Source organism: Aethalodelphis obliquidens, unplaced genomic scaffold (assembly GCF_003676395.1).
Source record: "Aethalodelphis obliquidens isolate GAN/ISIS:26980383/991018 unplaced genomic scaffold, ASM367639v1 scaffold63, whole genome shotgun sequence".
NCBI classification, from domain to species: Eukaryota; Metazoa; Chordata; class Mammalia; order Artiodactyla; family Delphinidae; genus Aethalodelphis; species Aethalodelphis obliquidens.
Genome location: NW_020838007.1, coordinates 2,609,562 through 2,622,670, shown reverse-complemented (window position 1 = coordinate 2,622,670; position 13,109 = coordinate 2,609,562). Strand labels below are relative to the sequence as shown.

Genomic DNA, 13,109 nt, shown 5'->3' with positions numbered 1-13,109 from the left:
CTCTGGTCCCTGTGCCTGTTTTTGTGCCAATTCTGCACTGTTTTGGTGACTGTAGCTTCTCAATAGACTGTGAAGTTAGGGAGGGAGATGCCTTCAGCCTGTTCTCCTTTCTCAGGGTCGCTTTGGCTATTCGGGATCCTTTGTGGTTCCACACAAATATTAGGAGGATTTGCTCTATTTTTGTGGAAAATACCATTGGAATTTCAGGAGGGCTTGCATTTACTGTGTACATTGCTTTGGGTAGAATGGGCATTTTAACAACAGTAATTCTTGCATTCCATGACCACGGGATTTCTTTCCATTAATTTGTGTCTTCTTCAATTTCTTCATCAATGTCTCTAAGTTTTCAGTGTACAGGTCTTTCACATCCTTGGTTAAATTTATTCCTTGGTATTTTGTTCTTTCTGATGCAATTGTAAATAGGGTTTTTTTCTCTCTTTCTGATGGTTCATTATTAGTGTTTAGAAACGCAATTGATTTTTGTGTGTTGATTTTGCATCTTTACATTTATTATTTCTAATAGTTTTTTGGTGGAATGATGTGGAAAATTGGAATTCCAAAATCCCACTGTTTCTACCACATCCAGGTCATCCACAACAGGGAAGAAAGGGAAGTCCTTTATATTGGGAAGTCCTAATATAGTTTCTAAATTACATGTGGACTTTGGGTGAACTGGATCTGGGTAAGGCTTGGCCTCTATATGGAAGTTTGATGTTTTCTCTGCTTTTCTGGCATGGTTTTGACATGGTGTTTTGAAAAGTAATTTACTTTCCAATAATTTCAAACATACAGACAACTTTAGATACATAAAAGCAAGTCTTGTATCTTGATTAAATATATTCCTAAATATTACTGTTGACATTATTTTAAATGGAATTGTTTTCATAAGTTCTTTTCAGATTATTTATTGCTAGTATATACGTATAAGATAACGATTTTTGTGAATTGACATTTTTTTCCTATAATTTTGCTGAATTATTGACTAGTCAAATAATTTTTTGTTGTTATAGGAAGTTTTATATATAAGATGGTGTGATCTGTGTTCTGTGAATAGACAGTTTTAATTTTTCCATTCACACATGGATGCCTTTTCTTTCTTTCCTCAAAACTCTGGGTAGAACTTCCAGTACGTTATTAACAGTGGTGAAAGCCAGCTTACTGGGCTTGTTCTTGATTTCAGGAGTAAATCTTTTAGTTTTTAGCATTGAGCGTGATGTTTGCTGTGGCTTTGTATACTACTCTTTTTCATATTGAACAAATTTCCTTTTATTCCTACTTTCTTGAGTGTTTGTGTCATGAAATAGCACTGGATTTTGATTATAGCTTCTTCTGCAATAATTGATATGATCATGTGTTTTTACTTCACACCTTTACAGTTGTTCAATACATTGCATAGTTTTGTTTTTTTAATTTTATTTATTTTTGGCTGCGTTGGTCTTTGTTGCCACGTGCAGGCTTTCTCCAGTTGTGGTGAGCGGGGGTTACTCTTCGTTTTGGTGCACAGGCTTCAGTAGTTGTGGCACACGGGCTCAGTAGTTGTGGCTCACAGGCTCTAGAGCGCAGGCTCAGTAGTTGTGGCGCACGGGCTTAGTTGCTCCGCGGCATGTGGGATCTTCCCGGACCAGGGCTTGAACCCGTGTCCCCTGCATTGGCAGGCAGATTCTTAACCGCTGTGCCACCAGGGAAGCCCTTCTTGATCTTTTAACAGGGTTTAGTCCCACTCTGTCCCTGCCATAAAAATGTCCAATGTCCAGTTATTTACCCTATTTCTGTTGCTGGTTTTTTCGAGGTGCAGATCTCGAAATATAGACAGGAGTCCAGTCATAAATCTGTAGTCCTGAAGCCCGTTTGTCTCTTGCTTCAGGAAATGTAAACAGGGGGCTGGTAATGAATGTCTGGCCTGGAGCCCTTCTTCTTCTCACCCCAACAAGTGTGAACAGGAGGCCAGTTGTAAATGTCTAGCCTGGAGCCCATCTATCTCCTGGCTGATACTCTTTAGGGGTAGCACTGCCGGATCATACGGTAGATCCTTTTTCATCTTTTATAGGCACTTCCATAACGTTCTCTGTAGTGGTTGTGACCATTTACATCTCCCTAGGACCATAAAAGTATTTCCTTTTCTCCATGCTTTCTCCACCGTTTATTCATTGTCGATTTTTGATGATGGCCTCTCAGACGGGAGCCAGGTGATCCCTCATTTTTGTTGTGATTTGCATGTCTCTGCTAACCGCTATGTTGAGAATGTTCTTATGGGGTGTCTATTCATAATCAGGGTGAGTAGAATTTACCTGTTGAAATTGCCTTCTTGAAAGTGTGCCCTGTTTTCAGTTATTTTCGAACACTTAGGCCTGGACATTGTTTGAGGGCAAGTATCATTTAGAGCACAGCAGGCCTTGTGAAAATTAAGTGCCCCCAACCAATCGCTTTCAGGTTGCTTTTGTGAGAAACGGCCACAAGGTGGCAGAATTTCCTTGGGCCCAACTCTGGTTGCCCCGGCAACCAGAGCCTTACGGGAAATCCTGTTGGGGGTTGTAAATTACAGTGGAATGTGCCAGAACAAACACTCAAATCTTGTGTCTCATTAACACTTTTTAAATTAGATTAATTTTTATTTTTTATTGCAGTAACATCGATATACAAGGTTGTGTTTGTTGTAGGGCTAGAGAATATTTTTCTGTTAAACATATACATATATCTATGCATGTTTGGCTTCTTTTCCCATAATGGTTATTAGAGAGTGTTGATAGACTTTCTTTGGTATACACAGATCCTTGTTGAAGATCTGTTTTATATGTAATAGTTTGTATTTGTTAATCCCATCCTCCTAATTTATCCCTTGCCCCTTTCTGTCCCCTTTCGTAACCATATGTTCGCTTTTTAAGTCCCCGAGTCTGTTTATCTTTTCTAAATTATTTCAATGGTGTGTATTTTTAGATTCCAACTATAAGTGATGGCATATAATATTTGTCTTTCTGATTCTGACTTACTTAGTATGATTATCTCTAGTTTTCTCTACGTTCCTACAAATGGCATTATTTCATTCTTTTACATGGCGGAGTCATATACCATTGTATACATGTATCACACCTTTTTTATCTGTTCATCTGTCCATGGACATTTTGTATGTCTCCACATCTTGGGTATTGTAAATGGTGCTGCAGTGCACACTTGGGTACATGTGTCTTTTTGAATTCTGGTATTCTCCGCATATAGTCTTAGGGGTAGCACTGCAGATCATATGGTAGATACTTTTTTACATTTTCAAGGCACTTCCATAATGTTCCCTATAGTGTCTCTTACCATTTACATCCCACAAGCAACATAAAAACATTTCCTTTTCTGAATGCTCTCTCCACCATTTATCATTGTCGATTTTTGATGATGTTTATTCACACCGGTGCCAGGTGGTCCCTTGTTGTAGTTTTGATTTGCATGTCTCTGCTTATTGCTATATTGAGCATGTTCTTATGGGCTGTTTTTATTCATAATCAGTGTGAGTAGAATTTACCTGTTGAAATTGCCTTCTTGAAAGTGTGCTGTGTTTTCAGTTATTTTTGAACACTTTGGCCTGGACATTATTTGAGGGCAAATAATATTTACAGCCCAGCAGTCCTTGTGAATATTAAGTGCCCATAAGCAATCGCTTTCAGGTTGTTTTTTGGGAAAGGGCTACCAGGCGGCAGTATTACCTGGGACCCAACTCTGCCCCGGCAACCAGACCCTGAGGGGAAACCCTGTTTGTGGCTTGTAAATTGGAGAGGAATGTGCCAGAACAAACACCCAAATCTTGTGTCTCAATACCAATTTTTAAATTCGATTAACTTTTTTTATTGGAGTGACATTTATATAGACTGTCGTGTATGTTGCAGGTATACAGAATCATTTTCATTTATACATATACGTATGTCTGTGCATGTTCAGCTTCTTTTCCCATAATGGTTATGAGAGTGTTGTTAGCCCTTCCTTGGTATACACAGATCCTTGTTGAATATCTGTTTTATATGAAATAGGTTGTATTTGTTAACCCCTTTCTCCTAATTTATCCCTTGTCCCCTTCGGTCCCCTTTGGTAACCATGTTTGCTTTTTTTTTTTTTTTGCGGTATGCGGGCCTCTCACTGTTGTGGCGTCTCCCGTTGAGGAGCACAGGCTCCAGACGCACAGGCTTAGAGGCCATGGCTCACGGGCCCAGCCGCTCCGCGGCATGTGGGATCTTCCCAGACCGGGACACGAACCCGTGTCCCCTGCATCAGCAGGCAGACTCTCAACCACTGCGCCACCAGGGAAGCCCCATGTTTGCTTCTTAAGTCCCTGAGTCTATTTATATTTTCTAAATTATTTCAATGGTACATATTTTTAGATTCCAACTATAAGTGATATCATATAATATTTGTCTTTCTGATTCTGACTTACTTCACTTAGTATGATTATCACTAGTTTTCTCTATGTTCCTGCAAATGGCATTAATTCATTCTTTTACATAGCGGAGTCAGATACCATTGTGTACATGTATCACATCTTTTTTATCTGTTCATCTGTCCATGGACATTTTGTATGTCGCCACATCTTGGATATTGTAAATGGTGCTGCAGTGCATGCTTGGGTGCATGTGTCTTTTCGAATTCTGGTTTTCTCCGCATATTCTCTTAGGGGTAGCACTGCCGGATCATATGGTAGATCCTTTTTTACCTTTTAAAGGCACTTCCGTAATGTTCTCTATAGTGGCTCTTACCATTTACATCCCACAAGCAACATAAAACCATGTCCTTTCTCCATGCTCTCTCCACCATTTATTCATTGTAAATTTGGGTGATGGTGTTTTAGACCGGTGCAAGCTGATCCCTCATTGTAGTTTTGATTTGCATGTGTCTGCTAACTGCTATGTTGAGCATGTTTCTTGTGCTGTAATTCTTCATAAACAGTGTGAGTAGAATTTACCTGTTGAAATTGCCTTCTGGGAAGTGTGCCGTGTTTTCAATTATTTTCAAGCATTTAGGCCTGGACATATTTTGAGGACAAGTGTCATTTAGAGCCCAAAAGTCCTTGTGAATATTAATGCCCATAATTAATCGTTTTGAGGTTGCTTTTGCGGGAAACAGCCACAAGGCAGCAGAATCTCCTCGGGCCCAACTCTGGTTGCCCCGGCAACCAGAGCCTTCGTGGAAATCCTGTTTGGGGCTTGTAAATTGGAGTGGAATGTGCCAGAACAAACACCCATATTTTGTCTCATTACCACTTTTTTTTTTTTGGTTGCATAGAACTGATTGGCTTTTATTCATGTTACAAAGAGTTGTTTTCTTTACAAAAATTATCTTTCTGTCTTTTTTTTTTTAACATCTTTATTGGAGTATAATTGCTTTACAACGGTGTGTTAGCTTCTGCTTTATAACAAAGTGAATCAGCTATACATATTCATTTATCCCCATATCTCTTCCCTCTTATGTCTCCCTCCCTCCCACCCTCCCTATCCCACCCCTCTGGGTGGTCACAAAGCACCAAGCTGATCTCCCTGTGCTATGCACTATGCTATTCCCACTAGCCATCTGTTTTACATTTCGTAGTGTGTATAAGTCCATGCCACTCTCTCACTTCGTCCCAGCTTACCCTTCCCCCTCCCCATGTTCTCAAGTCCACTCTCTAGCAGGTCTGTGTCTTTTTTCCCATCCTGCCCCTAGATTCTTCATGACCTTTTTTTTTTTTTAGATTCCATATATATGTGTTAGTATACAGTATTTGTTTTTCTCTTTCTGACTTACTTCACTCTGTATAACGGACTCTAGGTCCATCCACCTCACTACAAATAACTCAGTTTCATTTCTTTTTATGGCTGAGTAATATTCCATTGTATATATATGCCACATCTTCTTTATCCATTCATCTGTCGATGGACACTTAGGTTGCTTCCATGTCCTTGCTATTGTAAATAGAGCTGCAGTGAACATTGTGGTACATGACTCTTTTTGAATTATGGTTTTCTCAGGGTATATGCCCAGTAGTGGGATTGCTGGGTCGTATGGTAGTTCTATTTTTAGTATTTTAAGTAACCTTCATACTGTTCTCCATAGTGGCTGTATCAATTTACATTCCCACCAACAGTGCAAGGGGGTTCCCTTTTCTCCACACCCTCTCCAGCATTTATTGTTTGTAGATTTTTTGATGATGGCCATTCTGACTGGTGTGAGATGATACCTCATTGTAGTTTTGATTTGTATTTCTCTAATGATTAATGATGTTGAGCATTCTTTCATGTGTTTGCTGGCAATCTGTTTATCTTCTTTGGAGAAATGTCTATTTAGGTCTTCTGCCCATTTTTGGATTGGTTTGTTTGTCTTTGTGATATTTCATTACCACTTTTTAAATTACATTAATTGGGCTTCCGTGGCGGCGCAGTGGTTAAGAATTGCCTGCCAATGCAGGGAACATGGGTTCGAGCCCTGGTCTGGGAAGATCCCACATGCTGCGAAGCAACTAAGCCCATGCTCCACAACTACTAAGCCTGTGCTCTAGAGCCGGTGAGCCACAGCTACTGAAGCCTGTGCGCCTAGAGCCCATGCTCCGCAATAAGAGAAGCCCTCGCAATGAGAAGCCCGCACACTGCAACGAAGACCCAACTCAGCCAGAAATAAAATAAATTTATTTAAAAAAATAATAAATTACATTAATTTTTATTTTTTATTGTAGTAACACAGATATACAATGTTGTGTTGTTTGTGGGTATAGAGAATCTTTTTCCTTTAAACATTTACATATATCTATGCCTGTTCGGCTTCTTTTCCCATATAGGTTATTAGAGTTGATAGCTCTTCCTTGGTATACATAAGACCTTGCTCCATATCTTTTTTTTAAAATTTATTTATTTTATTTATTTATTTTTGGCTGCATTGGGTCTTTGTTGCTGTGCTCAGGCTTTCTCTAGTTGCGGCGAGTGGGGGTACTCTTCGTTGCAGTGTGCGGGCTTCTCATTGCTATGGCTTCTCTTGTTGCGGAGCATGGGCTCTAGGTGTGTGGGCTTCAGTAGTGGTGGTGTGTGGGCTCAGTAGTTGTGGCTCACAGGCTTTAGAGTGCAGGCTCAGTAGTTGTGGCGCACAGGCTTAGTTGCTCTGCAGCATGTGGGATCTTCCCAGACCAGGGCTTGAACCCGTGTCCCCTGCGTTGGATTCTTAACCACTGTGCCACCAGGGAAGCCCTCCATATCTTTTTTTTTTTTTTTTTTTCGGTACGCGGGCCTCTCACTGTTGTGGCCTCTCCCATTGGGGAGCACAGGCTCCGGACGCGCAGGCTCAACGGCCGTGGCTCATGGGCCTAGACACTCCGCGGCATGTGGGATCTTCCCTGGACCGGGGCATGAACCCGTGTCCCCTGCATCGGCAGGCGGACTCTCAGCTGCTGCGCCACCGGGGAAGCCCCATATCTTTTATATATGAAATAATTTGAATTTATTAATCCCATCCTCCTAATTAATCCCTGACCCCTTCTGTCCACTTTGGTAACCATATATTTTCTTTTTAAGTCCCTGAGTGTGTTTATATTTTCTCAGTTATTTCAGTGATGTTTATTTTTAGATTCCATTTATAAGTGATATCATGATATTTATCTTTCTGATTCTGACTTACTTTATATAATATGATTACTTCTAGGTTTATCTATGTTCCAGCAAATGGCATTATCTCATTCTTTTACATGGCGGAACGATACCATTGTGTACATGTATCACATCTTTTTTATCTGTTCATCTGTCCGTGGACATTTTGTATGTCTCCACATGTTCGGTATTGTAAATGGTGCTGCAGTGCATGCTTGGGTGCATGTGTCTTTTTGATTTCCAGTATTCTCTGCATATAGTCTTAGAGGTAGCAGTGCCAGATCATATGGTAGCACTATTTTTACTTTTTAAACGCAGTTCCATAATGTTCTCTGTAGTGGCTGTTACCATTTACATCCCACCATCACCATAAAAGGCTTTCCTTTTCTCCATACCCTCTACACCATTGATTCATTGTCAGTTTTTGATAATGGTTATTTACACCGGTACCAGTGATCCCTCGGTGTAGTTTTGATTTGCATGTCTCTGCTAATTGCTATGTAGAGCATGTTCTGATGGGCTGTTTTTATTCATAATCAGTGTTGAGTAGAATTTACCTGTCGAAATTGCCTTCTGGAAAGAGTGCCACGTCTTCAATTATTTTCGAACTTTTAGGCCTGGATCTTTTATGAGGGCAAGTATCATTTAGAGCCCAGCAGTCGCTGTGAATATTAAGTGCCCATAAGCAGTCATTTTGAGGGAAACGGCCACAAGGCGGCAGAATTTCTGGGGCCCAACTCTGGTTGCCCTTGCAACCAGAGCCTTAGCGGAAACCCTGTTTGTGGCTTGTAAATTGGAGAGGAATGTGCCAGAACAAACACCCAAATCTTGTGTCTCATTACCAATTCTTTAATTTGATTAATCTTTACTTTTTATTGGAGTAACAATGATATACACTGTTGTGTACGTTGCAGGTTGACAGAATCATTTTCATTTATACATATACGTATATCAATGTATGTTCGGCTTCTTTTCCCATATAGGTTATTAGAGAATGTTGATGACCCTTACTTGGTATACATAGATCCTTGTAGAATATCTGTTTTATATATAGTAGTTTGTATTTGTTAATCCTGTCCTCCTAATTTATCCCTTGTCCCCTTCTGTCCCCTTTGGTAACCATATGTTTGCTTTTTAAGTCCCTGAGTCTGTTTATGTTTTCTAAATTATTTCAGTGATATGTATTTTTAGATTCCAACTATAAGTGGTATCATATAATATGTCTTTCTGATTCTGACTGACTTCACTTAGTATGATTATCTCTAGTTTTCTCTATGTTCCTGCAAAAGGTATTATTTCACTCTTTTACATGGCAGAGTCATATACCATTGTGTACATGTATCACGTCTTTTTTATCTGTGCATGTGTCCATGGACATTTTGTATGTCTCCACATCTTGGGTATTGTAACTGGTGCTGCAGTGCACGCTTGCGTGCACGTGTCTTTTGGAATTCCGTTTCTTTCTGTGTATATTCTTAGGGGTAGCAATACTGGATCATATGGTAGATTTTTTTTTTTTACATTTTAAAGGCACTTCCATAATGTTCTCTACAGTGGCTGTTACCGTTTACATCCCACCAGCACCATAAAATGATTTCCTATTCTCCATGACCTCTCCACCATTTATTCATTGGAAAGTTTGGTGATGGTGTTTTAGACCAGTGGAAGCAGAGCCCTCGTTGTAGTTTTGATTTGCATGTGTCTGCTAACTGCTATGTTGAAGCATATTTTCATGGGCTTTTTTTCTTCAAAAACAGTGCGAGGGCTTCCCTGGTGGTGCAGTGGTTGAGAGTCCGCCTGCCGATGCAGGGGACACGGGTTCGTGCCCCGGTCCGGGAAGATCCCACATGCCGTGGAGCGGCTGGGCCCGTAAGCCATGGCCACTGAGCCTGCGCATCCGGAGCCTGTGCTCCGCTACGGGAGAGGCCACAACAGTGAGAGGCCCACGTACCGCAAAAGAAAAAAAAACTGTAAGTAGAATTTACCTTTTGAAATTGCCTTTTTGATAGTCTGCCCTGTTTTCAATCATTTTGAACACTTACCCCTGGACATTTCTTAGGGAAGGTATCATTTAGAGCCCAGCAGTCCTTGTGAATATCATTATCCATAAACAATCTTTTTGAGGTTGCTTTTGTGGGAAACGGCCACAAATAGCAGGATTTCCTCAGGCCCAACTGTGTTTATCCCGGCAACCAGAGCCTTAGGAAAAATCCTCTTTGGTCCTTGTAAGTTAGAGTGGAATGTACCAGAACATACACCCAAATCGTCTCTCTCATTATCATTTTTAAATTAGATTAATTTTTATTTTATTTGGAGTAACATTGATATACAATGTTGTGTATTTTGTAGGAAAGAGAATCTTCTCCGTTATGCATGTACATACATCTATGCATCTTTTGCTTCTTTTCCCATGTAGGTTATTAGAGAGCATTGATAGCCCTTCCTTTGTGTACATAGATACTTGTTGAATATCTGTTTTATATGAAATAGTTTGTATTTGTTAATCCCATCATCCTAATTTATCCCTTGGCTTCTTTTTTTTTTTTAACGGTTTTCTTGGAAAGGTTTTTTACTGTATTTTTATTTAAGGTATGTATAACTCTAAATTATATAATTATAAATTTCACCTATTCTGTTACATGGTTCTACCTATTTTGACAAATGTATATAGTTATGTAAAAACCACCACAATCAAGATATAGAACAATTGCATCATGCTAGGAAATTCTCCCATACTCACTTGTAGTCAGTCCCTCCCCCACTTCTTAGCCACTGATCTATTTTCTGTCCCTATAGTCTTACCTTTACAAGAATATTATATAAATGGAGTCATACAGTATGCATCCTTTTGAGCCTGGCTTCTTTCACTTAGGATACTATGTTAGAGAATCATTGTGTGCCCTTTGGTAACCATATGTTTGGTTTTTTTTTTTTTATTCAAGACCCATTTATTCTCTAGTTCTGCCACAGGGAGACACCCTCCTTGAAAAGGCGTTAAATCCTTCCGTTCACTTTAACACCTTGTGCTGAAAACACGTGTTCCAAGTTTTCAACTATGAGATCCACATTCTTAAAGCACTAATTCTTAAACCTCATCTAGATTTCTCCCCTTGGATGGGGGGAGATGACCCAAACACAGCGAAGAACAGCTCAGAACTGTGAGCTCTGCTCGCCCAGAAGACTTTGCAGCTCCCCTGACCACCCGGCTGGAGCCAGGATTAGGGCCTTGAGACGAGGAGCACCTGCTGGGCTGCCGCCACTGCCACCAGCTCCCTAACTCCTGTCCTCTTCACTGGCTTGCTGTCACCTCTAGTTTCCCTGGAGCTTGGGGATTCCAGACGGTCTCTGCTCACACTTCTGCATCACACCTGCTGCCTCAGCACTGCTGATCCACACCAAGGGGGAAAAGCACACAGAACTGCTTTTCAACACACCAACGTTCCACATAAAAGTTATTTTATAAGCCTGCAGGTTCTTTTTCATCAGAGGACATTCCCAAGGCCATGACTTCCCCCAGCTCCCCACTGCCCTTGCCGGCAGACTGGGCATGCTTGGTCACGGTGCTGAGTCGGGCACACGCCCTGGCTCCACTCAGGCGCACTCTCCTGGAGAACTGAGGGCAGTGCCCTGGGCTCATCAGCAGGATCTGTCCTGAAGCCAGTCCGAGAGTGACAAGAGCCACACCTGCAGGTCTGTTCCACTGACCAGCCGCACAAGACCGAGCTGGGCCCACGGACCTTGGTCTGGATTGTGTTGGCTGGTCATTCTTGCCTAGGTTCACAGACCAACAGCCAGTGTCCTTCCTTTCCTGCTCATCACTGCACCAGCGGCTCACTCCTACCTGCTGCCGTCACATGCCTGGCAACCTCGTGTTCCGGGGCCAGCCAAGAACTGAGACCCCAGCAGGCCCCTAGTTCCCAGCAGGCAAATTCCCCACTAAACTACTGCTGCCTAGCCGTGTTCTCGAGGCTTCAGAGCCGGGAAAGTGCGGAGAGCGTAGCAAGCCGCGGCGCCCCCATCCCCGGACCTGCGATGCACCGCGGAGGCGCCGGAACCTCGTCGCACCGCACTCCCCGCCCCAACACAAGCGACATCAACGCCCACCTGTCCCGGGGACCTGGGCGCACCTCCGGCCACCGCGACCCTGGACGGAGACGCGGGCGCAGGGCTCGGGGTGGGGGTGGGGGGGCGGCGGGCGCTGGGGCCGGCGGGGATCCCGGCTCTGGCCCCGGCCCCAAGGCTTTGCGGACCCGCCAAGCCCACCTCCGTCCCCGCCGCCCGGGAAGCTATATGTAACTTTTTAATACCATTTTCTAGTAAAAGGAACCAGAGCTCTTCGAAGAAATGGCTGACAGTAGGACTGAGACAGTAAATATATGAGCCAGGCCAATCTTGAATCTTGTATCAGAAAGGAATTACCAAGAAAACAAATCCACAGGATGAAATGATGTCAAAGGAAAACAATGGAAAGAGCTCTCAATAGCCAAAGTGGGAATGAACTTAGCAACCAAATCTGGATTGCTGGATAATAACACAAAGTTTACAAAATAAAAATAAAAAACTATCCATAGGTGTCCATGTTGGTAAAAATAAGTAACTGCATAGGGTTTTTTATGAATGGGGTTGAATAGAAATCTCCTATGTAGAAGAATTCCAAATAATTGATGTAGACACTCAGCCATCCACGGAGTGTGGAGGTGGAGCTAACTCCTGCCTCCATAGGTGCTGGTTCCCAGTGTGACTTCCTCCTAAGGAAGACACACAGTATGGAAATGGGAAAAAAATTAACTTCATTGTGGGGAAATCTGACAAGCACTACCTCAGGCAGGTAACCAAAGTTAATATTAACAGTGATAAGTTGCCTTGAGAGCCTGTTCCCGTGATATAAAGTGATGAGAAATCACTTTACCTCTGTGATCTGCTTACTCAAAACCCATAACTCAAGCCTAATCATGAGAAAAACACCAAGTAAATCCCAGCGCAGGACAGTCTACAAAATACCTGACCAGACCTCCTCACCAATGGCAGTGTCATAGAAACAAGGAGAGTCTGAGAAACTGAAAGCCCAGAAGGGCCTAAACAGACATGATGAGTAAATGTCACGTGATACCCTGGATGGCATCCTGGAAGACAAAAAGTTAGAATGAAGGAAACCTAAATGAAATATGGACTTCAGTTAATAATAAGGTATCGATATTTGTTCATTAATTGTGGCAATTCTATAGAAAACACTCTCTTGCAGTGTGATCTGGTCTCTCGCCAATCCTTTGTCCTGCTTTGGGGTGGCCCCATTCACAGGAACAGTCTCTCTCACTGCATCCAGGGCCTCCTGGAGCAACTCCAGGCTGATACCACTCAATGTCCATTTTACCAGAAAGGGTCTCTCCTTCCTATGAAAAGCCATGGTCTAAAATGCCTTTGGCTTGGGTCACATTCTCATTCTTGAACCCATCAGAGCACCAAGAGGATAGAACATAGGATTGGCTAGATGTGGATCAGAAGCGCATCTTCAATGTGGGTGGAATGTGG

The 13,109-nt window shown here is 42.1% G+C and overlaps 1 long non-coding RNA gene across 1 annotated transcript; it reads left to right on the top strand.

Annotated features, from left to right (window-relative positions):
- Positions 1 to 9,500: 9,500 nt before the first annotated feature.
- LOC113610446 (uncharacterized) lies at positions 9,501 to 12,156 on the top strand. Its single transcript, XR_003429086.1, has 2 exons — positions 9,501 to 9,550; positions 10,681 to 12,156. It is a non-coding gene; the product is annotated as an uncharacterized LOC113610446 (long non-coding RNA).
- The last annotated feature ends 953 nt before the right edge of the window (positions 12,157 to 13,109 follow it).